Here is a 25,794-nt window from a genome sequence, read left to right on the forward strand (position 1 = left end):
CATATCAGGCCCTTGCCACACAGTCAAGGTGAGACACACGCCTGCCTTCTTCAAGCGCTCCCCCCATCATCCCAGCTCCGATCAGTCAAGATCAGTTTCCCCTGAAGTTACACGCATTCTCCCTTTTGTCTCCTGTTTGCACCCCCGTCTTAATCCATTCTAATAATAGATGAGAAACAACCAATATTGGTGACATCATAAAACCTAGGCGATCAGACCAGCAGCTCCTTTGGTGACCTAGATGTTACATATTTCATTCTACCAGTTGAAAACCGCGCCTGCAACAAGCATCACTTCTGAGGACACGCGCCTTAAAAATAAATCAGAATTCACGGTTACTACTGCGTCTACACATCTATGCTTTTAAAACTCTAAGAACGTTTCCCTTTCATCAGTTACTCCTCTTCTGAGCTGATGGTTCTCCCGCTAAGACACTTGCTACCTTCCTAACTCACAGTGAACGTGATTACATTTATGTATTTGTCTCCGATTCTTTTCTAGGGCGTGCCCGAGTCTTTCGCCTCATCCTGCTGTCACGGGACCATGCCTGCCACGGGCTCCCCTCACTCTGACACACGGTCCAAATCATCCCTGGTCCTCTCGGGAAGAGCGCGGTGGCATTGGGCAGGGGACCGTGTGTTCATAGATGCACTCTGTTTTGTACAGTCTGCCGGGTCCTGGGGGCTGCTTGTTTTCTGCTGAAAGAAATATTCGTACCTTTGCCAGTCCCTGTCGGAGCCTTGGATCTCTCGGGATAAATCGATACCTCGAGGTGTAGCCATGACGACGGGAGAGATCAGCTAGCCTAAGCACAAATTGCATTGATTTTCTTTTTATTCGGTTCAAGATAACACCATGCTTAAGTGTCAGAATAAGCTTCCTCCTCTGCAACACAGGCTGCTATATCTCATAAGTGAACAGCTCTTTTGTAATTGCATTAACGTCGCTGCATAAAAGGGGAGCCTCCTCTAAATAAAATGCACGATGCTGGCTGCTGTTACAGTTTTAATAACTCATGATCGTAGCAGTGGCTACTCTGTGTGCATGCCAGGCATCCCAGCCCCCCGTGCCCCCGTCACCTGCTCTAATCATCTCTCCGTGCCTGGCCTCCCTTGGTGGGTGCGGGGCCCTGAGCAAGAGGTCACATGTGTCTCTCAGGGCAGTTCTAAAGCAACAAGAAACCTTATTCACCTGCAAGATGAGACTTGAAATGATTGAAGAATGCAAAGAATTCTCCTCAACCCAACCAGCATAAGTGAAATCATTAAGGCTCACATCATTCCTTATGTACCCCTCCTCTCTCCTAAAGCTGCAAGTAAGAGGGGGGATGTATAGATCCCCATGGCCGAGCCTGTGCCGTGCCCAGTATAACCCACCACACGGTACAATCACATTGCCCTTCCCACCCCCAGGAAAATAAATAATTCAGACACACAGTCATAAGGACAAACCACATTCCCATCACTAGTAAAGGTATTTGAGTCATCGGTTGTTACACTATTGCCGTTTTAGGTCTGCACAATCCCCAGTGACAGTCCGCTTTTAGACAGGGAAAAGACCCAAGGTGACGACGTATCTTCAGATCCCCAATTAAGACCGGAGCACACAGAAAGGACTCAGGAAACACTTACCTTTTTGAAGAAAACATCGCAACATAAAAGTCACCATGAGACTCTCAGTAATCATCGGGACTATGTTCTTTTTAACCCGAGAGAATCTAAGTATTGGGGAAAATAATAGCTAATATTAATTGAGGGCTCACAACCTATTTGACATACAGGGCATTATGACCCCTGCTCCCCTTGGTTCCCATAACGACCCTGAGAAAGTACTACCATTCCCACTTTGTGGGCCAGGAAACTCTAGGTGGAAGAGACGAGGTACACAGCCCGTCGTCATCCAGCTAGTGAATCCTAACACAGGTGCAAACAGAAGAAAAGAAACCCAGGCTTTGACTTTGAGGTGTGATTCCAAATCACCGGGCTTTCAAGAGAGAATGAAGGAAATATCGTGATAGTACACATTAGCATTATCAGTACTCAACAGGTACAACTGGAGAGCCATCAGGATGGGCTGGGGTCTGAGAAAGCGTCCTGGCGAGTGGAGACTAGAGGAAACCATCACTGCTGTCTTACGTGGATGATGCCCACTCTCTCGGCCTGAGAGTGGACCCTCCCCGCAGCTCCCATCACGTGCATGTGACTGCTCCGGGCGTCCTTATGAGAATGGCCCGCCATTACCTCAAACTCAACACGTACAAAACAAAGGCACCTCTCCACATATTCCCAAATGGCTCCTCCGGATTCCTTAATTAGCACCCCAGTGCAGCCACATCCCACATACCGAGGAACCCGACCAGCCTCAGGCACCGAGCCACCTTGCGCACCCAAGCACAACAGCCCCGGCCCCCGCCCTTCAGGAGCATCCCCTGGCCTGCCCCCACCCTGTGCTCACTGCCACCTCATGGCCTTACCCCCTTCTCCCCGTTTTAACTGCCCCAAAGTTTTAGTGTCTTAATTCACCCTCGCACTAATGCCAGAAATGTCCTTCAAAACACATTTTATCATGTTGCTTCTTCGCACTTCTAGACTCCCCATCACACACAGAAGAAACCCAAGCTCTTTAGTCCCGAAGGAGACACTGGGCCTCTGGGTCTGCTTTCCCCACGCCTGTCCCCACTCACGCCCACACCCCAGCAGCAGGAACTGCCCAACCTTCCTCCGCCTGGACTCCGCAACTCGCTGTCCCACTACCTGACACGCTCTTTTCCACCCATTAGGACCCATTTCAAAAGCAACTTTCCGGGGCGCCTGGGTGGCGCAGTCGGTTAAGCATCTGACTTCAGCCAGGTCACGATCTCGCGGTCCGGGAGTTCGAGCCCCGCGTCAGGCTCTGGGCTGATGGCTCGGAGCCTGGAGCCTGTTTCCGATTCTGTGTCTCCCTCTCTCTCTGCCCCTCCCCCGTTCATGCTCTGTCTCTCTCTGTCCCAAAAATAAATAAACGTTGAAAAAAAAAAATCAAAAGCAACTTTCCTTGAGAGGCCTGACTCCCCAAGGCAGCATCAGGAGCTCCATTTTCTGTGATCTTTTGAAACTGTTCACACCGTCTGGTGAGGCACTTGTCACTGAGCAGCGGTTACCTGTCTCTCTCTGTGCTCAGCAGGCTTCATCCTGTGGCTTTGGGGGGCCTCCAGCAGTCTGCCTATGGCTGACTGTGCCTACATTGGATACAACGTGTGTGCACGTCTTGTTAACGAGGTGGAGCTCTAAACACCTGCACTGTCCCATCGGGTGGAGGGACGTGCCCTGCTGAGACCCTTATGCAGGTGCTACGAGTGTGTAATGAATGAACAAGATTGTCAGGGGGGATGCTGGGAAATCAAGCTGGGCCAGAAGCTTGAGACCACAAAAGTCGGGGCCTTGGAAACCAGTAAGAAGAATCTGGCCTCAGTGTGCTAGGTTGGGTTCATTCAATTGGGATTGGGATCCATTTGGGCCTTCTTTCCCAATCATCAGAGACCCAGAGTTACCAGAGCAGCTCCCTAAATAAGCAATTCTAAAGCCCAACAACCTGTTCTAAAACACATTTTCCATTTCCTTAGCTGTTGTCCATGTGGATGTGGTACAGGGACCCAAGCATTTTGATGCTGAGTGAAGCCCTCACAGTCCAGTCAATGAGAAACCCGGGTCATACAATGCCAGAGCTTATGGAAATCCAGGAGGCAACAGGCCAAGCAAAGGGGGCAGTTGCAGGGACAATAGGTTTATCCCATCTCTCTTGACCATGCTGCCCTTAGGATGCATAAACCCCATCAGAGATATGACAAACAGAAGGATAGATAGACAGATGGACAGATAGTTGATAGATAGTTGGCGATAGTTGATAGATAGATAGATAGATAGATAGATAGATAGATGAGAGAGAGAGAGATGATAGATAGATAGATAGATAAATAGATAGATGTAAATGGGTAGAAAGGAGAAAGAGAGATGGATAGATTAATGGATATATACATATATATATATATATATATACACACACACATACACAAATAGATTTAGATACGGGTACAATGTAGATAGTAATTATTGGTACTATGTTGGAAAAAACCTGAAATCAGAAGACTGCCCACATAAACATTATGTATTTTGTACTACATACTGCGAACACCTACTATCGTATAATACCCTACCCATAAAAAGTTTCTAATGATCTACACCGGCCAAGAATCTACGTCTTTGAGCGACCAAAATCTCTGACTTTTGGTTAGCCCTCTGGCTACAAAAGACAATTACATTCTAACGTTCCTGAAGAAACGGTCTGTTAAATCAGTCTCTGTCTTTGTCTAATTTCGCTCCAGACCCCAAAGAACAAGCCTGAGAAAGCTGAGGGACTGGCTGAGAGTGTGGGCAGAGGCAACAGGGAGTCACCATGGATTAGGGGGCAAGAGGAACAGTGGTGGCAGGGGGATGTGGGGTGTGGGGGACAAACTTGGGGTTCAGACAAGCTTGTGTGTGGATCTGGCCCCTCTTACTAAGTGACCATGACCAAGTTAGCAAATTGGACTGGGCCTCCATTTCCTTCTTTGCAAAGCAGGTATAGTTTCTCCACAAAGCAGCTTTGTTGGCTGGCCTGTAGTAAGAAGTCTTTTCTTTTTTTTTTATTACTACCTGTTTTTGTTTTTTACATAAGTATCTTCAAGGGTAAAGCCAATTCTTTTTCTGATTAAATTAACATAGTATAGACGATGACTCTATTTGCTACTTAACTATGAATATATGCTATATTTGCAGATATAATCAGAGAATCCCATAAAATATGCTTGATAAATATAACTTCAAGTAATCATGGGACTGAAAAATGACTTTAAAGGCGCCCAGAGTTGTGCCCTTCTTTTCAACAAGATTTTCCAGCATACCTGAGTGATCTCTGGTGTCCTTCGGGGCAAACAGTGTGTGGCTCAACGCCCTGAAGCTTAGTATCTGTTAGAGCCACGCAAGTTTGGTGCTAATTAGAATCCCGGATGTGAAGGCGGAGATGGGAGGTGCCACACTTACCACGTACCCTCCTTTGACGTCATCTGTTGCGGTGGACACATGCCCTGCCCTTCTCAGAAGGTTTACATATCAGATAAGAATGTGCACACATTTGGGGCAACTGGGTGGCTCAGTCGGTTGGGCGACCGACTTCGGCTCAGGTCATGATCTCACGGTCCATGGGTTCGAGCCCCGCGTCGGGCTCTGTGCCGACGGCTCGGAGCCTGGAGCCTGCCTCGGATTCTGGGTCTCCCTCTCTCTCTGCCACTGCCCTGCTGTGCCGTCGCTCTCTCTCTCAAAAATAAAATAAAAACATAAAATTTTTTTTTAAATAAAAAAGAATGTGCATGCCATTGACCAACACACGGGGTATGAGGCTTACCTACATGAAACGCTCTATAGCTGATACCATGCTGTGTGTTTTTATTTCCATCTCAGCGGAAGACGGTTCGCCGGTCTCTCCGTAACAGTTCTGCAAGTTCTTGAAGGTTTAGCAAAATGAATGGATTTCAGGATTCCTCACTCCCCAGGGACCCCGTCTAAGTTCCTTGTGCCACTTTGGCAGAAACCAAAGTTGCCTGAGCAACCATTACTCATTTTCTTTAAAACTAACTCTGGAAAATAAAACAATGCTTTCTAGGAGGGTCCATGTTCATGACCATACCTAATATAAATAACTGTGTGTAAATATAATTTACCTAACCAAGCCCCGTCTCTGATTTCCCAGAGGGACCCGAGGGACACTGTCAATCCATGACCCCAATAATCCCAGCAGGGGTTGTCACATCTAGGGCACCAGTCTCCTCCTTAAGCCCCAGGCTTACGACTCCACACTGAGCTTCTGACCCGTGTTGGGGAGCCCCAGGGTCCTGTAAATGGCTGGCCAGTGAGGTCCTGTCAGCTCCCTGGGCAGCCAGGACTCTCAGCCACAATAGACCTTCGGGTTACACTGATATGCCTCCAAAGTCAACACCGTCACTGACTATGTAGGCCTGCCACGAAGCAAGCAGTCCTCCAAAACAGAGTGCACGGAGAACATGACATGCCTACAAGACAAAGGAAAACACGTTTTCCCACAGTTGTCAACTTTCATCAAGTAACACATATTTCCTTGTCAACAAGCGTACATCCTGAGAACTTGATATGATAATACATATGTAAAATGCAATAAAGACAGTTGTTCCTATAAAAGGCTTAGGGGGAAAAAAAACAAAACACAAAACCCAGAATATACAGAGGAGTCCATCTGAGAGACTGAGAGGGAGGAAGCCAGTCCCATGCACCGTGTACTGTTTGTATCCGGCTGGCAACGGGAGGAGAGCTTGCGCAGGGTCATAAGGAACGTGGCAATGGGGTGCACAAGCGTGAAGACTGAGCGTACCCCAAAGCGGCTACAGCGTGCAGAGAGAAGGGGTGCCTATTAAACATTAGAGAAAGTGTTCGCTGCCTTTGGGCAGAAGTTCCTGCGTTATTTGTGTTGATGAGCATCATGTCAGTAAAACACACTTTACAAAGAGACAAGAATGGGCCCTAAATGGCACCAGGTGCTCTCTCACTGGGCGCCAGGGAACGTGCTAAGCACGTTAGAAACACCGCTAGCGATTTTGAACTTGGACAGAGAGAATAGACTTCTAAACCTCCTTTGGTTTTCACATAGGTGAGCATTTCCCCCCTTTTATTGGAAAGCAAATTAAAATATTTTGAGATTTACTTTCACAACATGAGTTAAGAGTTTGATTTTATTTGTCTTCCTGGTCTTTTGGGCCCCGAAAGGAGTCGATCTCACAGCAAACACGATGGGAATATCAACCCCGAAACAGTGACGCTTAGTGAAAAAGATCATGGGTTCAGTCCCAAATTCATCTCGTACTAGTTGCCTGACATGAGGATTTCAGTCTCTTGGAGCCTGTCTCCTTATCCGCCAGAAGAGAATGGCAATCTTTAAACACCGGGCTTACTGCTATCATAATAAAACGTAGTGATAACTGACAGCGAGTGCTCACTTTTACCAGAGAGCGTTCTAAGTGTTACATCGATGGGCTCATTTATGCTGCCTCACAGACCTGGGAAGTAGTGTGGTCAAGACATCTCGCGTTCCCCAAGACCATCCCCTCCTCCCTCTTTCCGGCCGCATGGCCTGGCTCTGTCCCCGCCTCCCGCAGGCGAGGTAGACCATGCGACTCATTCTGAGCCACAAGACGTGGGTGGAGGTGACATGAACATACCTCTTCCAGACCTGTCCCGTAAGAACAGCCCACCCTCCCCCTCCATGCTTGTTCACTCTCTAAGGGAGGTGATGGGAGATGGACCCCAGAGCAAACCGGGAAACCTCATGTGGAAGACAGCGGGCCCTCCATCAGCCGGCGCTCCCGGACGACGCCACGAGGCATTAGTGAGGAACAAACTTCTATTGTGTTGGTGCCATGACACGTTTTCAAGTCTACTGTTCGCCCACACTAAACAAGGTCAGACATGAGACTTGGGGCAAACATAACATGCTAGGCTCACCATCATTGTCCACCGCCTCCACTTGAGGATGAAGCAATACCTACCAACGTCAGAAAGACGCATGCATTGAAAAGGACAGAACGCTAAGAGTGTAAGAGCCCACGCTTCCAGCCCAGCTCCCGTACTGGGAGCCCACAGAAGGGACCTCCGTGCAAGGAGCAAGCATGCTTCAGGGTGGAATGGGTCCAGAACAGATTGCCTCGTGTTGGAAAGGGGGTGCAGCTGGAAGACAGGCTTCCCTAAAAGCCAAACCAAGAAGGCGATGGGGAAAGGGAACCAGTTCGCAGGAGCTGCTCCTGGGAAGAGAGAAGCACGCCACCCTGAGAGCTTGTCAGGACCCTCGTTACTATATCTGACACTCCCACCTGGCATTAATAAGATATGTGACCACGGTTTTCCTCCCCTGCGACTACACACCAGCTTAAAAATGAACAGTATTTTGGGGGGGTAACTTTACCTACTCAATCACTTCCCAAGTTGTGTGTTTTTATCATCAAGCATTTAGAGTGGACGTAGGTGCCACCCTGCACATTAGACACTGTGTGGGGCTGTGGGTTGAAGACCGGTGAGGACAGTTTTGAGATTCCAGGAATGGGAGAGCTGAAAATGAATTCTTGAGAAGGTCCCCACCAGCATGCCTCCTGTGATTCCTAGAAGTGACTTGGGGAAACAAACAGGCCAGCCAACCCCTTTCCCCTTCCATCCACATAACACAGCCACAGACTCGGCAACGCACTTGGGTCGACTCAGAATCCGGCGTAGCCGTGACCGTCCCAGAAAACGGCAAAACCCTGTAACTCTGTGAGGAGTCACTTATCAGCGGACATGAATGCCTAGCTCTCTAGCTCATTCCTCTACACCCGCCCACTTTAAGTCTGTAAAATATTCAGAAGGCAGATCTATTTTGGGCTTTTACAAACACCATCTCATCTCCAGATGATGAACTCAATGTTTATCCTGATAGCTTTTACATGCGATCTCTTTTGAAGGTCGTCATAATCAATGTGGACAACAAAATACCAAATGCCAAGCATTGCATGAAAACGGGTACGTTGATTGGCCGATACGGAGATGACCCACACACGACAATTTTCAGACGGCATATTGTATCTGGACTGTGAACTGAACGGATCATTGCATTTTGTGTGAAATACTGGCCAATTCCAAGTGATACCTTAGTTCACAAATAAAGCTTTCGTCTTATTCAATGAATAAAGGAATGTAAGGCCAGCTGAACACCCCTCTGTGTAAGATACAGATCTCACAGGCTCCTGAACTGATACAATTGGCTCAAGGGAAGAAGTTCTCCAATGTTTTTGCTAAGTAATAATAATATTATCCTTATTGCGGGGAGTTAAAATTTTTTATTAAAAATACATTATTCACAGGGGGAAAAAAAGAAAAGTCATAAGCACATGTTCTGGCAAAGCCCTCGTGGAATTTTATAATAATAAGACTTGACACTTCCTGTAACAGCCCTTTCAGCTCCAAAACATTTCACACACATCAATAAATGGCCGTCGTTGACAAGGGGTTTAATATGCAGAATACCCCAGAGGCCTCGCTTATCTCCCGGGCTGTTCAGCATGTATGTGGACCCTCTAGATGCGATTTTTCAGTGCCAGGAAGTGACATACGTGTAATGGGCCTGTCTAAACGCCCACCCCTTTCCCAGGGGGTTCCAGAGCTCAGTATCTCCACCGCAGAGGTTCTCAAACGTGACTGTCACGTGAGCGGATTTTTCTCATCTCCACGTAAGGAATAAATACACCCAGTTATTGGGAGAGATTAAGTAAAAGTGATACAAATACCCAAAAGCTGAAAGAAAAAACACAAGGGTGGTTATCAATAGGAAATTTGCCGCTGAAAGCTATGCTTCTGATTTCGTTCGTAAATGCCGTCGGCATACCCACACTGAGACAGCCGAACAGTACCTGCTACCGCTGACATCACTTAGAAAGTAGTTTGAAGTCTTGAGTTCAAGACCGAACCCTGAGATATTTGGCCATCTTCCAATAGCTTCCCAGACTGTAAAGGGAGAGCTGGCAGTTTTTGAGAACTAGGGTTATTAGTTGCAGGGGATGGAGTGCTGAAAATAAACTTTCTACAGTGTCCCTAAGAGTATGGGTCCTATTTTCCCCACTAGTAAAACAGAAAAACTCAGGGGTAGATGATAAAACAAGGGTGGCCATCAGCCCCCAATTAAGGAGCATACATTAAATGTACTTTGCAAACTGTGAAGTACTTCAGGGGCACCTGGGTGGCTCAGTCGGTTAAGTGTAAGTGTCCAACTTCAGCTCGGGTCACGATCTCACGGTTTGTGAGTTTGAGCCCCGCCTAGGGCTCTCTGCTGTCAACACGGAGCCCACTTCAGATCCCCCCGTATCTCTCTCTGCCCCTCTCTCTCTCTCTCTCTCTCTGTGTCTCAAAAATAAACACTTTTAAAAAATAATTTAAAGTCTGCCTATTATCTATGCAACTATGATGATAGTCACTCATCATGGACAGAATGGAGTGGAAAAATATTCGAGTTTTCAGACAAAGGATTTCCTGTGCCCTACAAAATGTTTTCTGAGTGAAAGATTAGGTGTGTGTTTTTACTAGAGTCGGTAAAAGAAACGTGTGCCCATACCGGGCCCCTGTCCGGTTTCTGCTAACAACTGGCCCACGAAGTCTAGCCCTCTGGTGGTGGCAGAGGACGGCTGTGCTGGGTATTCCTTGAAGCCACATAATGAGATGAAGGAATCAGAACAAAGAGGAAGGCAACAGATGAGTCTGTGCAGATTCGTGAGCTATTTCATCTTCCAGGTGAAGAATTCCACACGGTTCCCCTCGAGGTGTCAGGTGGAGGAGACCGGTGGGTCGCGTCTCAGGAGGTGAGAAACCGAGGGAGGGAAGAGTCGGGACGTCCAGTTGGAACAGAAGAGAACAGCCACTGGAGACATTCTCTGTAACTCCAGGTCTCTACACACTCACGACCTGGCGTTTGGCTGCGCGCCAGTCACGTAATCGGGCGTTCGATCACGAATAACAGTTCCGTTGGGTTCTGTAGAGCCAGCGCACCCCACACTCCTTAGCGGGCTCTCGTTCTGCTCTTTGTTTAACACTTTCGAAGTCTCGTCAGTTAAATCAGATTTACAACGTGATGTTATTCCCCAGCCACGTCAGAGCACTCTCTTATCTCGTATTCTCTTTCTGCTGAGGAAATACGCCTGTCAACCCAAGTAGCATTTTCGTAAAGGAAGAAAAAAATGAACTTGGCCAAGAGAGTACACGCTCCCCCCTCCTAGGAGTTATCGCCACAGCGTCGACATCACTTGGCCACCCACTTGCCGGGCCACAAGCTCCATAGCATAATTTTTTGCCGAGTCAAGAAATGTGAAGCAAACACCATTTTACGGCACCTCCGAGCCGAGCACGACAAGTAGGATATACACTGTGGTTGCCATGTTACAGGTGCGCTAACGACAACCTTACTGTGCCTGAGACTTCTTCCGCAGAGGAAGGTAGTTAAAGGTGGAAGGAGAGAAGACATCTATACCTCTCTGTCTTATTACAAAAACAACACATTCTCACTGTAGAAAAAAACAGAGGCAAGCAAAAAGAAAAATTTTTAAATACAACACCAGATACAACCTCTGTAGGTATTCTAATATGCATCTCCCCACGCAGATTTGTATGTTCACACACATACTCTTACAGAAATAGGGTTGCAACAGACATAATATTTTATAGGCCCTTCTTACAAATTCTTTGATGTGTTTTATTTTTTTTATTTTTACTTTTTTCAGAGGAAGAGACAGAGCGTGAGTGGGGGAGGGGCACAGAGAGAGGGAGACACAGACTCCGAAGCAGGTTCCCGGCTCCGAGCTGTCAACACAGAGCCCGACGCGGGGCTTGAACCCACAAACCGTGAGATCATGCCCTGAGCCGAAGCCGGACACTACCGACTGAGCCACCCAGGCGCCCCTACACTTTTGAACTTACAAGTCTGCAGATGGCCGACAGGTACATGAGACGATGCTCGACATCATGCATCACCAGAGAAATGCAAATCAAAACCACAATAAGAGGTCATGCCTCACCTGGTAGAAGGACTATTGTCAAAAAACAAAACAAAGGCCGTAAGTGTCGGTAAGGGTGTGAAGAAATTGGAACCCTTGAATGCCGGCTAGTGAAGTGCTATGGAAAACAGGGTGGGGTTCCTTAAAAAATTAAAAACAGAAGTACCACAGGACCCAGCAATCCAACTTCTAGATATTTATCCGAAAGAATCACAATCAGGATTTTGAAGAAATATTAGCACTCCTGTGTTCAATGTCGCACTGTTCACATCAGCCAAGACGTGGAAACAAACCAAGTGCCCATCAGTGGACTCATGAATAAAGAAGACATTGTGTGTGTGTGTGTGGGGGGGGGGGGATATTGGAATATTGGAACAGTATTTAGCCTATTAAAAAAAAAAAGGAATTCCTGCCATGTGGGACAACATAGAGGGATCTTGAGGACATTATGCTAAGTGAAATAAGCCAGCCACTGAAGGGAAAAAACTGCACACGAGGTCACTAAAGTTGTCGAGCTCTTAGAAGCAGAGAATGCAATGGTGGCTGTGGGGGGCAGGAGGAGAAGGAATCATGGAGGTGTTGTTCAACGGGCATAAAGTTTCAGTTATGCGAGATGAGTAAGTTCTAGACTTCCTGCCACACCATCTTGCAGCCTGCAGCCACAGTTAACAATACTGTGTGGCCACAGTTAACCACACTGCACTCTGCCCTGAAAACTCTGTTTAGAGGGTGGATCTCACGGGAAGTGTTCTTACCACAATAAAATAATTTTTTAATAAGAAAAAGGGAGGTTATATATTTTGTTAAACACGTAAAGACATTTGAAAGACTGAGGACACATTCTTAACCAGCTGTGAGATCAGAAATCTTTAACAGACTGTTATGGGTTGAATTGTGTCCGTTACGGCAATTCGTGTGTTAGAACCTTAACCCCCAGGACTCCTCGGACTGCGTGGAGATGGGCCGTGGGAAATGGAGATACACTGCCGTGCAGACCCTTCCTAAAAACACAGAACCCTGGGAGTGTGAACGTGTTGCAGGGGAGGAAAATGAGGCCTGTGAACCCCGAACATCTCCCCTCCAGACCCCCGATGCAGAATTTGGCGAGGAATACGGTCTTCCAGGTCCTGGCTAATTACCTCCCCGTTGGGCGTGCCCGTGAGCTGGCAGACGCCTGCTCGACGGCTTTCCCCTTGTGTCTTCGTGCTCCAGACGGAAGATCATCGCATTAGGTCCACAGATGTCCATGCAAGTAGAAAGCCATGATCGATGAAAAAGGTGTTATATATCAAACTTTGGTATTTTCCTTATTTGATTGAACAACCTGTCCCTTTAGCCAGCAGATATCATTAGTTTAATAAACTGGGATTTATGATATTCATAATCTGTTTATTGAATTCATATAAAATTATTGAAAAGTAATATAGCATAACTCATCCTTTTCTTTAAAATATAAATATTCATTGTTTATATCCTTCAAATGAAGGGGAATGTTCCCAGAGCTTGCAATGAATATCATTACCTCCTATCTCACATTATATATACACAGGCTGAGGAATTGAGAAACTTCTTTAATAAAGACCATGACAGACTGCAGAGACTGAATTACGGGTTTTAATAACCACCCTTCCAAATATTTGCATATCCAACTTGTTCAGGAGTTATTGATTTGTTTGCCTTTTATTCTTATGGAAAACTGATCCGAAGCCATGATAACAGGCCTGCACTGCTCTGTTCGAGATTACTGGAGGTTGAGACAGAAGGAAATCGAGCTCAGAGGCAAGGTGGCTCCAAGCACAAAGGTGGGGCACCTGCACTGGCTTCACTCCAGGCCCTTATGACCACCGGCTGCCTGAGCCCAACACCTCGGATGTCACCCTGGACTTGTCCCTCATAATCCCCATCCCGTTGACCACCAACTCCATTAACGCGGCTTATGACCTCACTCTGGACCTTGGGTCTTACTCCCCCCTGCACCAGCGCTCAGTCAGTGGCGCACTGTCTTCACGGGATGACCTGCTGACTGCTGACAGGTGTTGTTTTCAATCCTCTCCGTTCAGGCCAGTCACGGGCACAGTCCCCGGGTCACTGATTCAAATTCATAGGATGAATCTGGTCATATCGTATCCCAGCTGAAAAACAGTCAATGACCCTCTTGTCCATCACACCAAATCCAGACTCTACGGGCCTCTGCTGGCCCTTTGCCATCCAGCCCCAGCCTTGCTGGGTTCGTTCAGATGTCAGACACCTGTATCTCTAGCTACACCCATTACAGGAAGATTTTCCTAAAAATTTAATATGCTCATATTTCTTAACTCTCAAGTAGTTCGAATTTTTGCAAAGTAGTATACCAGGAAATGGCTTCCTTTATTCAAATCATAATAATTGAATACAGAATTAAATACAGAAAATAGAAGTAAAAGCCAAGAAAAGGTTTTAATTATATGGTTAAAGATTATTATCTAGGCACATGGACTTGGGAGGCGATATTATAATTTATCAAAATGACATAAAACTTCAGAACACCGTTCATATATGAATAACTTATTAGTGGATGGACATACTTTTTATGTCAAACTGCTGCATAGTTTTTACCAATTTACTGTGCATAGAAACCCACTTTCCACCCTATGGTGTTCTTCTCAGTTATCTTGTGGGGGATGGTGACTGTCACAGATGTGCTCGACAATTTACCACATTGGGGGTTAAATCGTTACATTTTCCTTTTAAAATTCCAACGTTTCCTTTTTTCAACTGACATCAGCGTTTCCTTTCGATTGTTCTCCCTTCTCGTAGCCATCTTGGAGTGATAATTAAAATTCTCTGTGCAGTGAGAAGGAGGGGCTTTCCGTGTTGAGGTACAGAATTCACTTGTTAAGAAATGGTTCTGTGAGAATAGAAATGGTTCCACTAGATTCCATCCATTTGGGCAGAAAGCCTAGCATATAAAATTGAGTTCTTATTGTTTTTATTAAACATGAGAATAATTCAAATTGAAGAATGAAGCAGCACCACCGGGTGGGAGGGCCATGCCCCGAGGCCAGGCCTCCCTTCCCTGACCTTCCGCCACCACCGCGGGCGCCATGTTTGTTTCCTAACCCTGATGATGGCGCAGGTGGTGTGCAATGACCAGTACGGAGCCCGGAACCTAAGACGCATGCAAGGAAGGTTAATAGTTCACACCTAATTTTTCTTTCTATTTCATGCCTCAGAGGGAAAATGTATTTTCACAAAATTACAAAGTCTCCAGCTAATTAGTCTACGAGTCGGCAAGGAGGTTCCAGGGTCATTTTCTTTTCTTGAATATTCAAGCTCTGACATCACTTTCACCATAGGCATTTCTATAGGAAGAGGCTTTGGGCCTGCAAGTACTTAAATAATCATTTCATTTGCCGGCTGTAGATAAAGATGTTGGGTCCACCCAGTTTTTTTATTCCTGTAATTGTTTCCAGATAAATTTTGAGTAATATTTATGATTCCATATAGTGAGGCAGAAATTCCTCTTAGAGTCAAAGACGCCTCCTGGAGGTTCCTGGTGCTGTCAATGCCCACGGCCCGCAGGGAGGGCCCAGGAAGGGTTATTGGGATGTATGGACCCGTGGGGCTGTGACCTCATATGGTGGTGAGGAATCTATGTAAATTTGATGGGACAATTTAAAAATCTGAATTTCTTATCAAAAACAACTTCTACTTAAGGATAACATAGTAATTTTTACTTGAGGATGATAACAGGCATTATTTTTGTTGGAAAGGAGAGAGTTGTCAAGGTTAAGCCAAAGAGACATTTCTACCCGTCTTCCTGGGATTCTTTCCCAGTGATCCAGTATCAGGTGATAGATAGGATACATGACACGCACACGCTTCCCAGGTTTGCATCAAGTGCTGCAGCAGGGGACGTAGGTACATCCATGGCGCCATGTGGAGCTGGAAACAGCGCTGGGAGGTGAGTGGGGCTGAAGGTGTCACAGGTCCCACGGCAGGAGCACGGCCACGCCAGGGGCCAGGCTGGGCGTTTCAGGGCTCCCCGTCCCGCGGCACAGAGTATGGACAGTCCATAAGGATGGTATTTGTGAATCTTTTTACCGAATTGAGTTGTATTTTCATACGGTCTGTTTTTGTAATTCCGAAGAGGATTTCTGCTAGCATGCGATGGACCTGTAATTGGCGTCGGAGGCGTTATTTCAGCCGGGTGCCATTTGTGTTCTCTTCCTGCCGGTTCCGTGAGCGCCGAGGACCCATAGATGCAGGGAGCAGCAGAGGAGACCAGGTTTAAAAAGTCATCTCAAGGGGCGCCTGGGTGGCGCAGTCGGTTAAGCGTCTGACTTCAGCCAGGTCACGATCTCGCGGTCCATGAGTTCGAGCCCTGTGTCAGGCTCTGGGCTGATGGCTCAGAGCCTGGAGCCTGTTTCCGATTCTGTGTCTCCCTCTCCCTCTGCCCCTCCCCCGTTCATGCTCTGTCCCAAAAAATAAATAAACGTTGAAAAAAAAAAAATTAAAAAATAAATAAATAAATAAAAAGTCGTCTCAAGGGCAACGTCAGCTCTTTCGCAAATCGTTATCAGGGTTTCTTAAGTACGGACACACTTACAATTAATAATAAGACTCATAGTCATAATAGTTAACAATTATGAAGCATTGGACAATAATAATCATCAACTCTAATGTATGTGTTACTGTGCTATACAGAACAGAAATAATATTAGGCTATACTATGTAGTACGTATATAATATGATAATATTAGGACTAGTAATATGTATTACTAGTATCTATAATATCAATATATATGACATATGATACATTAATATACGAATTTAATCATACAATATATATTCGTGCATCGTCTAAAGTTAATATAGAACATACTATCAACATCATATTAAACAATGAATAGTTAATTATAATAAAAATAATTACAGGTAACTAATCATCTGAGTAATAATAATCGGTTAATAATTAGTATGGCTGTCTCTTCTTGAAAAGTCAAATATGATGAGGTTCATATTTAACACACCTTCTCTGAATCCTCGTGAAGGTTCTGGCCCGGGTTCGAACTACCACAGTGGGTAAGCTGAGGGACAAAGCTTTCTCCCACCTCGAGGCAGAAAGTTGTCCAGGGGGAAATGGGGCACACCGGGTAGACAGAGCAGACCTACGAACGTGGCTGTGTCTCTCAACGCACGGGGGACGCGAAGACAGCCCCTGCGGTGCCTTTGCAACGCCTGTGCCCTGGCCCTGCCGCCAGTCCCTGTCTGCTGCTCCTGGGTGGTCTCCCCCACAAGCGCTGGTGGGTCTCTCGCCGGCTTAGAGCAAAAGGACTTCACCATTTACTTTTGAGCACCGATTGCTAGACCTTTCCAATACTTAATGCCTTGCTTTTTATAATCCATCTGAGTATTCCATTAATCCCCTCTCCCTGCCCCGCCACACACACATCAGACTAAATAGCTTTTGGTTTGCTTTCCCGCTTCAAGTGCCCAAAGCGAGCGCTCTCGGCGTTTTCTTTGGACTTAGAAAGCTTTATGCATGAGTTATTTTTCTTCTGGCTGGTTAAAATCTGCTGAAATCGTGCAAATCTGATGTCAAACATTTTCTTATACAGCAGCATTTAATGAAAACCAAAACAAATAAATAAAACTACAGAACACTGGACGACCAGCCGGTTTACTTCTAATGGCAAGTCGGAGCTTCTGCTAAGACAAACATCCTCATTTCAAATCGTGAACAATTACAAAATTCTGGAAAGAGAAAGTACGTACTTTAGTATGACTCGGGGCATTGAGGGGGTACCAGGTGGAGGACGTGGGGGGTTCAGAGTAGAGTAAGAATCTGTCGTGTGCATGCCTGTGGTTTGATTCCCAAATAATACATAAGTCAAACCCACACATTTCCATTTTTTTAATTTTATATCAATTGGGTTCGTTATTCAGAAAAAAAAATCCATAGATAGAAAATTTTAAGAAGCAGAAAACCTAAGTAGCCCAAACAGATTAAAGCCAGAAACAGATTTCCAGATGGAACAAACACTCCAGATGATGATGAAATATATTTTTTTACACGTAGATATATATTTTATAATATACGGATATATATTTTTAAGAATTTTTTCACAGTGAATTCAGATATATATTATTTTTTTTAATGTTTTTACTTTTGAGAGAGAGAGAGTGGGGGGGGGGGGGGGGGCTGGGGGCAGAGAGAGAAGGAGAGAGGATCCGGAGCAGGCTCTGTGCTGACAGCAGGCAGCCCGACATGGGGCTCGAACTCACGAACTGTGAGATCGTGACCTGAGCCAAAGTCGGACGCTCAACCGATGGAGCCCCCCAGGCGCCCCCAGATATATATGTACCTATAACACGGTTATAAAATTAGCTTCAGTTTGTGAGAGGTTTTTTTCACTTCTTTAAAACTAAAGCCCCCAGGTACGTGTCGCCCTTCAGAGGAGCCCAGGTGGGACTGCCCACATACCCTCCCTTCTTCAAGTGAGAGCTTCACTGAAGCAAAGCTGTCCTTTGTGCCCCGCGGCACAGATCTGGGCCCTGGCTGACTGCCAAGGAGAGGCCAAGTAGCCTGGCTTGGAATCACGGCCAAGGGAGCCTCGGGACCCACAGCCCCCACGGGCATATTGACAGGCCCTGGCAAGAGAGACTCAGAGCAAGAAGGGTCAGGCCCATTAACAATAGTCCCTTGTGCAGCTCTTCACAATTAAAAAAAAAAAAAAAGCCCGAATTTTGTTGAATCGAAAAAACCACTGATGGGCACGACCCCATGGGCCTGCTCAGCTGTGAGGTGGGCACGGTGGGCCAGGCCACAAGATCTCCTGGTGCGGAAGAAACCCCGAGGTACCCGGAGGACACGGGATTTGCCCCGGGGCTGGAAGGCCGGGCCCAGAGCCGCTCCCTGGGGAGTCCAGACACAGACCACACCCGAGGGCTTGCCTTATAAGGTCATCTTTAGGTGCACCAATTAGGAGATCAGGGGATGTTTTCCAAACCCCTGACTCCCCGAACACAACAGAGTGGGCTCCTTCTATCAGGGCTGGGATAAACCTTCAGAAGGAGTTGCAACATTACAAGGAGGCTGAGGCACTTTCTGGCACTTTCTGATTCATCCGTGCAGGCATCATCCCCAAATGTTCCTTTGTCCAAAACTCCGTTAGTTGGCTTCTAGAAGATAAGACTGCCCGTGAGGCAGAAGCTTCTAGGAGTTCCCCGCCGTCACGAGGTCGGTCCTGAGCTCAGGGGGTCAGGCCGGGGACCATATGAGATCACAAGGAGGTGGGAGTGCAGCCTGGGCCCAAATCCCATGTCTGCCCACGACATGGTGCCGGTCCCCACGAGCTCCCAAAGCCGTCAGACGTGTAACACAGGGGGCAAGTTCACGATGCCACCCGGCCCCAGTCAGTGCCAAGCACCATTAGCTGTTTGCACGCACGCAGCGTCTACTCTCAGAATCAGTCCCGCGGACGCCCAGGCGCCTGGCAGCGCGTCCCGAGGAAACAGCAAAGTGGGCCTTTTCAGAAGAGAAAATACTTATTGGATTCCTTGCATGGAGGGAACTGCAACCCATGGCTTACATTTAAGCCCTTCCATATCAAATATGTCTCCAAGCTCCTTTTGGCCCGTCTTTGCTATTTGTTTTAGCTTCTTAAAACTCTTCAAAGTTGTTCACTAATAAAAAGAAAAAAATTATTTTCTCTGATTTTATTTCCTTGGCCTCCTGTGGGATCAGGGACTAGTGTGAATACAGTGAAGCTGTGACGGACATCCGAGGACCAGACCACGTGTTGGAATCGCACGGCCCGGGGTTGACTGCACCCTGGCCCACCCGTTACGTCCTACGTGCTCTCAGACAAGTTACTGACTTTTCCCAAACCTCTGGTTCTCCCTGGAAACCTACAAGCAGAGCACTTGCTTTGCAAGGTACTCTTAGAATTGAAGAAAGTATATGTGAAGTTCCTGATAAACAGCAGGGACCCAAAATTTTATACTTCTCCTTACTGCCAAGTATGGTGATGAGTGATGAAGTCATCGTTCTTCGTATCTTTTCTTTAAAGAAAGCCAAATTTGTTCTTGGCAGTAGCGTCCTCGGGCTGTAGCATGCACTGGGGGGCTTAAACAGAAATTTAGTGTTTCACACTCCTGGAGGCTGGAAGTTGAAGACCAAGGTGTTGTGATGGTTGTTTTCTCCTGGAGAATGTGGGAGGAGCATCTGTCCCAGCCTCTGTCCTTGGGTCCTCGATGGCCATTTCATCTTCCCATGGCAATCTTCCCATGCCATCTTCCCATGGCAATATCACCATGTGTCTGTCTCCAAGTTCTTCTTTGTGCCAGGACCTCGATCCTATTACATTAGGATTCATCCTAATGATCTCATCTAAACTTCATTACCTCTGTAGAGACTCTATCTTCAAATGAAGTCACATTCCAAGGTACTGGGCATTAGAATTCCAATACAGGAATTTGGGGGGAACACAGCTCAACCTATAACATACATACACATGAAAAACCATTAGAAGGAGCAAGGGGACGACACACACGCAATGAAGAGGCAGCTCCAGGGCCAGTAGGAGAAAGGAGGGAATGGAAGCAGAGAACAAGGCAAGTCTGGCCTCTGGGTAAGGTTTGGGTCAGAGGTGTCCCTACAGCTAGCGCTCTGTGACTGAACTGTGAAGTGTCTCTTAGTTTGCGCATACCGGGTATATATTTTTTTTTTAATTTTTTTTTTCCAATGTTTATTTTTGGGACAGAGAGAGACAGAGCATGAACGGGGGAGGGGCAGAGAGAGAGGGAGACACAGAATCGGAAACAGGCTCCAGGCTCCGAGCCATCAGCCCAGAGCCCGACGCGGGGCTCGAACTCACGGACCGCGAGATTGTGACCTGGCTGAAGTCGGACGCTTAACCGACTGCACCACCCAGGCGCCCCTTTATATTTCTTAAGACAATAAAGGAGAAAGACAAGAAGAAGAGAGTGGTTTGCACTCTTCCAGAAAACAAGAGAATGACAGTCCCTCCAGCATGAACAGAAACCCCCTCCAACTCAGAGAGATGCCAAAGAGGAACTCAGCCCTTTATAAAAACTGACACATAATCATGGCCAACAGCTGGTAGAATCTGGTTTGTGCAGCCTCTCCCTTCCTTGAATTGGGATTTTTATAAACGTGACAGTCACTGCCACCCTAAAACACACACCCTGCACCCGACATGAAGGATTCTGTAGGCCTTGGTGGCAACAAGTGGCTGTTACCAAAGCTCTTCCCGAAAAGAAGACAAATACCAGCGGGGGAACCCGGCTGCTTGACCAGCAGTCCCATGACCACTTCCAACATGCAGAGTCACCGTTGAAAGTCCATTTCCCAGGGGCCTTTAGGGCATGGCTCCCCTGAATGAGGTCTTCATGGACAGACCTTTAGAACCAAGTTACAGGTCCCCAATCTAAAATTCTCTCCAGATAACCACCTACTTCTCTGGGCCAGTGCACAGAGAATTAAAATCATTGTTGAAATTACTCTGAACCTCAACACTTTTTCACTGCTGATGGGAATGCAAACTGGTGCAGCCGCTCTGGAAAAAAGCATGGAGGTTCCTCAAAAAATTAAAAATAGAACTACCCTATGACCCAACAATTGCACTACTAGGTGTTTATCCAAAGGATACAAAAATGCTGATTCGAAGGGACACATGTACCCCCATGTTTATAGCAGCACTATCAACAACAGCCAAAGTATGGAAAGAGCCCAAATGTCCATCAACTGATGAATGAGTAAAGAAGATGTGGTCTATATATATATATATATATATATATATATATATACATATATGTATATATATATATGTATGTATATATATATGTATATATATATGTATGTGTATATATATATATATATGTATGTATGTATATGATGGAATTTTACTTGGTGATCAAAAAGAATGAAATCTTGCCATTTGCAACAACATGGATGGAACTAGAGTGTATTATGCTAAGAGAAATAAGTCAGAGAAAGATAAATATTATACGATATCACTCATATGTGGAATTTAAAAAACACAACAGATGAACATAGGGGAATGGAAGACAAAATAAGATAAAACAGAGAGGGAAGCAAACCACACGAGACTCTTAAATACAAAGAACAAACTTAGGGTTCATAGAGAGAGGTGGGAGGGGGTAGGGGATGGGCTACATGGGTTATGGGCACTTGTTGGGATGAGACCTGGGTGTCATATGTAAGTGATGAATCACTAGGTTCTAATCCTGAAACCAATATTATACTATATGTTAACTAACCTGGATTTGAAAGAAAGAAAGAAAGAAAGAAAGAAAGAAAGAAAGAAAGAAAGAAGAGAAAAGAAAGGAAGAAAGAAGTAAATTGCACTGAGCCTCTAAGGCAAATACTTTACCCATAGTTTGAAATTTTTAAATATAGTCAAGACTCAACCATATGACAAAAAATTATTTTTCCCTAGTAACACATGGTAAAGAAGTGACATGTCTTATGAGCAGAAATCTCATCTTATGCTTCTCGCAAAGCATTCTCTCAATCAAGAATAATCATTGAGTAATAGCATGCTTATAATGTACCTGAGTTTTTGACAAAAATAAATATGTACATCTGCTTAAAAGTGGTTTTAGTGTATTGCTTAAAATATGCAACTCATCTGCGGAATGACAATGTTTTAAATTTTTTTTAATTTTTTTTATTTATTTTTGAGAGAGAGAGAGAGAGACAGAGACAGACAGAGCATGAGTGGGGAGGGACAAAGAAAGAGGGAAACAGAATCTGATGCAGGCTCCAGGCTCCAGGGTGTCAGCACAGAGCCCAATGCGGGGCTTGAACCCACGAACCGCGAGATCATGACCTGAGCAGAAGTTGGAAGCTTAACTGTCTGAGCCACCCAGGTGCCCCAGAATGACAATGTTTTAAAGCAAGCCAAGGCACTTGCTTTGAGAATACCAATTCTAAGAAATGTCAATGAGATGCAGAGTAATTAACAAGAAGAAAATGCTGCCCCGATATTCACAGGAAAGGAAGAGATAAGCAGGAGGCTGTTTCTTATAATCTTTTCCACAGTGTGTGTAATCCCAGTGATCTGTTATTTGTTCATAATTGGGTGATACAGCATGTATTGTGCTATGATACGTTCATGTTATTTCTGTTTTCTAAAGCCTCTACTACATTTCAAGAAGTGTTGACATTTCACACATTTTGAATTGAGGTCATTTAATCCTCATAAAAATTCCAGGAAAAAAATATTATAATATTCACACATAGAGGAAAAGCCCAGTGTCTAAAGGCTAAGTGAATTTTTTTCTAGGCTACAACTAATAAGGTGCCAACTTAGGTCTTCTGTCTCTAATTCACAGCTGCTTCCATCTACAACATGACCTCCAGGTAGAGAGATCAGATACAGATAGATAACAGATCAGTAGATAAAATGATAGATGACAGGTCAATAGATTGATTGATGGATAGATATGGACAGATTGATAGGTGATAGATAAATGACATATTGGGGCACCTGGGTGGCTCAGTTGGTTGAGCGTCCGACCTCAGCTCAGGTCATGATCTCACGGTCTGTGAGTTCGAGCCCCGCGTCGGGCTCTGTGCTGACAGCTCGGAGCCTGGAGCCTGTTTCGGATTCTCTGTCTCCCTCTCTCTGACCCTCCCCCATGCATTAAAAAAAATTTTTTAAGATATATCAATAGATAAATTGATAGGTGATTGATTGATATATAAATAAATGATAGATGACAGATTGATTGGTAGATGATAGATTGATAGATGGTAGGTCGATAATTGATAGATGACAGATCAACAATCCATCTACCCATCTATCAATAGATGGATAGATGATTGATAGATGATAGATCAATAGATAAATCGATAGATGCTGTATCAATACACAGATAGATAGATAGATGATTGATAGCTAGCCTGTGTTAGATATTGTCTACGGACACTGGCTTCTGCTTCCAGTGCCTTCTGTGCTCTGTGCTCTCAGATCACAGGGGCAGAATATTAAACCACGTAGCCCAGACTCCTCGCGGATTTGGGTGCAGTTCAGTTTCCGCCAACAAGGTGCCTGCAGACAGCCTTCGGAAGACGGGAGGGGCACCTTTCCCGCAGCACTGATGGCTGGGGGCTGAGCCTGGGCAGTGTCTGGACCCCACGCTCGGCTCCGAAGCCACTGACTTCCTGGGCGGCAGGCGCCGTGGTGGCCACAGCTTCCTGACTACGGACACCTCTGCTTGAAGTGGGTGGGGAAAACCTGCTGACCGCGTGAAGTTCGGCTCATTAAACTCGAACACGTCACAGTGGTGTCTCAAAAGGGCGAAATAGGGGAAGGGACTGGGAGGGTCTGGAGGGCTGGAGACACTGAGGGTGGTGTTGGGCAGGACTTAGCGAGCAGCCTGAATGGATTGGGAACTGCGGGAAGAGACGGGACCAACAGGGCACGTGAATCTACGCGGCATTATGTGAAATCAGTTTGCCTGCCGTCTTATCACGGAAAATCTGGGTCTGAAGGACTTGAGACAGGAGAGTTTGCTTGTGTGCCGCAGTTCTGTACGGTTTGTCTATCGTGTGAGTCAGAGTTCATTTCACTAATTGTTGTTTCTGTGTTATTTCCCTTGACCTTGGGACAGCAGCTCTGGCTGGTTGGACCCTGGAGCTAAACGTCTCATGGTAACTCCCTGCTTTACTCTCTTCTTACCATCCATACAATTTTGCAAGCAGCATCGAACTTTCTGAACAGAAGTGGTTTCTGTTTCCTGAATTCTCCCCTCTTGTTTTTTAATACGGTGTTCCAATGCAGATAAATGGCTTTATTTATGAAATGTCTTTCAAATATTAGAACAACACGTCTTGGCTGCCAGGTGTCAACCTCTCTGAATTGTAAATCCAACCCCCCCTGAAAAACAGCCACCCGTCAGAGAGCTGTGATTCCGCACTCTGTCGGTCGGAGGAACCCGCAGGGCTTTTCACCAGACACGTGGGCTCAACCCTCCCGTATCTCACTCAGCAGTTCTGGGGTGGGGAGGCCAAGACACTTTTTGTAATACAAGCCAATTTTTTGTTCTGGAGAGGTTTAAGAATCCAAGACATGATCAGAAGGCAGAGAGACAGAAAAAAGCCCGTGGGAAGGGCACCCATCCCATGGGTGTGGGGCACAGACAGGCTTCCTCACCCAGGCAGGCCGGCGGAGGCTTCTGCTGAGGAAGGCCAGCAGCACGTAGAGCAAAGGCCTCTGGGTACTGGAGTCCAGGGTTCCCCCAGCAGAACTTCAGGCTTCTTACCCCATCACCCTAAATAGTCACCCATCCCTATCTATGCACATGGAGGTCCCAAAAAGCTTTGTAATACGATTATATCATCTAAACCAGGGGTTTGCAATTTACGGCCACAGGCTAAATCCAGCCATGGCCTGTTTATCAATAAAATTGTACGGGAAGACAGTCACGTCCCTGAGTTTCTGGGTTGATTATGGCTGATTTCCTGCTACTTCAGAAGAGCTGAGGAGCCGTGAGAGACAGCACAGCCACAGAGCCCATCCTGTTCACCACCGGACCCTCTACAGGCAACACTTGCCAATCCTTCCTCAACTATGAACTAGCATCCAGGACCCTCAAGAGTGTGGGGAAAAGGAACCCCTCGGACTTATCTAGACCATCTTCCAGCATGCCTTCTTCCACCTCAGGCTCCCCAGAACCCCTGCCCCTCTACAAAACCCACTTACTAGCTTTCCCAACAAAGAGATAAGGAGGAACCCAGGAAACAGGCTTGGGGCACACTCACAGTGTTCCTGAGGTTCCGGATGACTGGATTGTTCCATCACATGCCCGGCTTCTTCTCAGGCAGAATTTCCACGTCTGTGTTCACCCAGTGTTCAAAATCCATTTTAGGTACTGTATCTTAATAACCAAATCTTACAGTGAGTTGTTCTACAGACCAAAAGCGTTACAAGGTCACACACAGAAAGTACCTATCAAGGCATATACTGCACACGTGTGCATTGGTACGTATGCACACATATATACACATATTCTAAATAAGATCATGTAGATCCGTTGTGTATAAAAATGTCATATGTTTCAGATCATAAGTCTAACTGTTGGAAGAACAGGCAAATGAAGAGAAGAGGGTATGAACTCCAGCTGCCAAGCAATATTACGTTAAAGAGAACTTC

At 46.1% G+C, this 25,794-nt stretch overlaps 1 long non-coding RNA gene across 1 annotated transcript in view; it reads right to left on the minus strand.

Annotated features, from left to right (window-relative positions):
- LOC123384647 overlaps positions 1-25,794 on the minus strand; it is a 47,175-nt gene that overhangs the window by 12,072 nt on the left and 9,309 nt on the right. Inside the window, exons 2-3 of the long non-coding RNA XR_006596072.1 lie at positions 1,632-1,717; positions 718-805 (exon numbers count right to left, since the gene is read on the minus strand). This is a non-coding gene — a long non-coding RNA (uncharacterized LOC123384647). The remainder of the gene's footprint in view (positions 1-717; positions 806-1,631; positions 1,718-25,794) is intronic.

Source organism: Felis catus, chromosome A3, assembly GCF_018350175.1.
Source record: "Felis catus isolate Fca126 chromosome A3, F.catus_Fca126_mat1.0, whole genome shotgun sequence".
In the NCBI taxonomy this organism is placed as follows: domain Eukaryota; kingdom Metazoa; phylum Chordata; class Mammalia; order Carnivora; family Felidae; genus Felis; species Felis catus.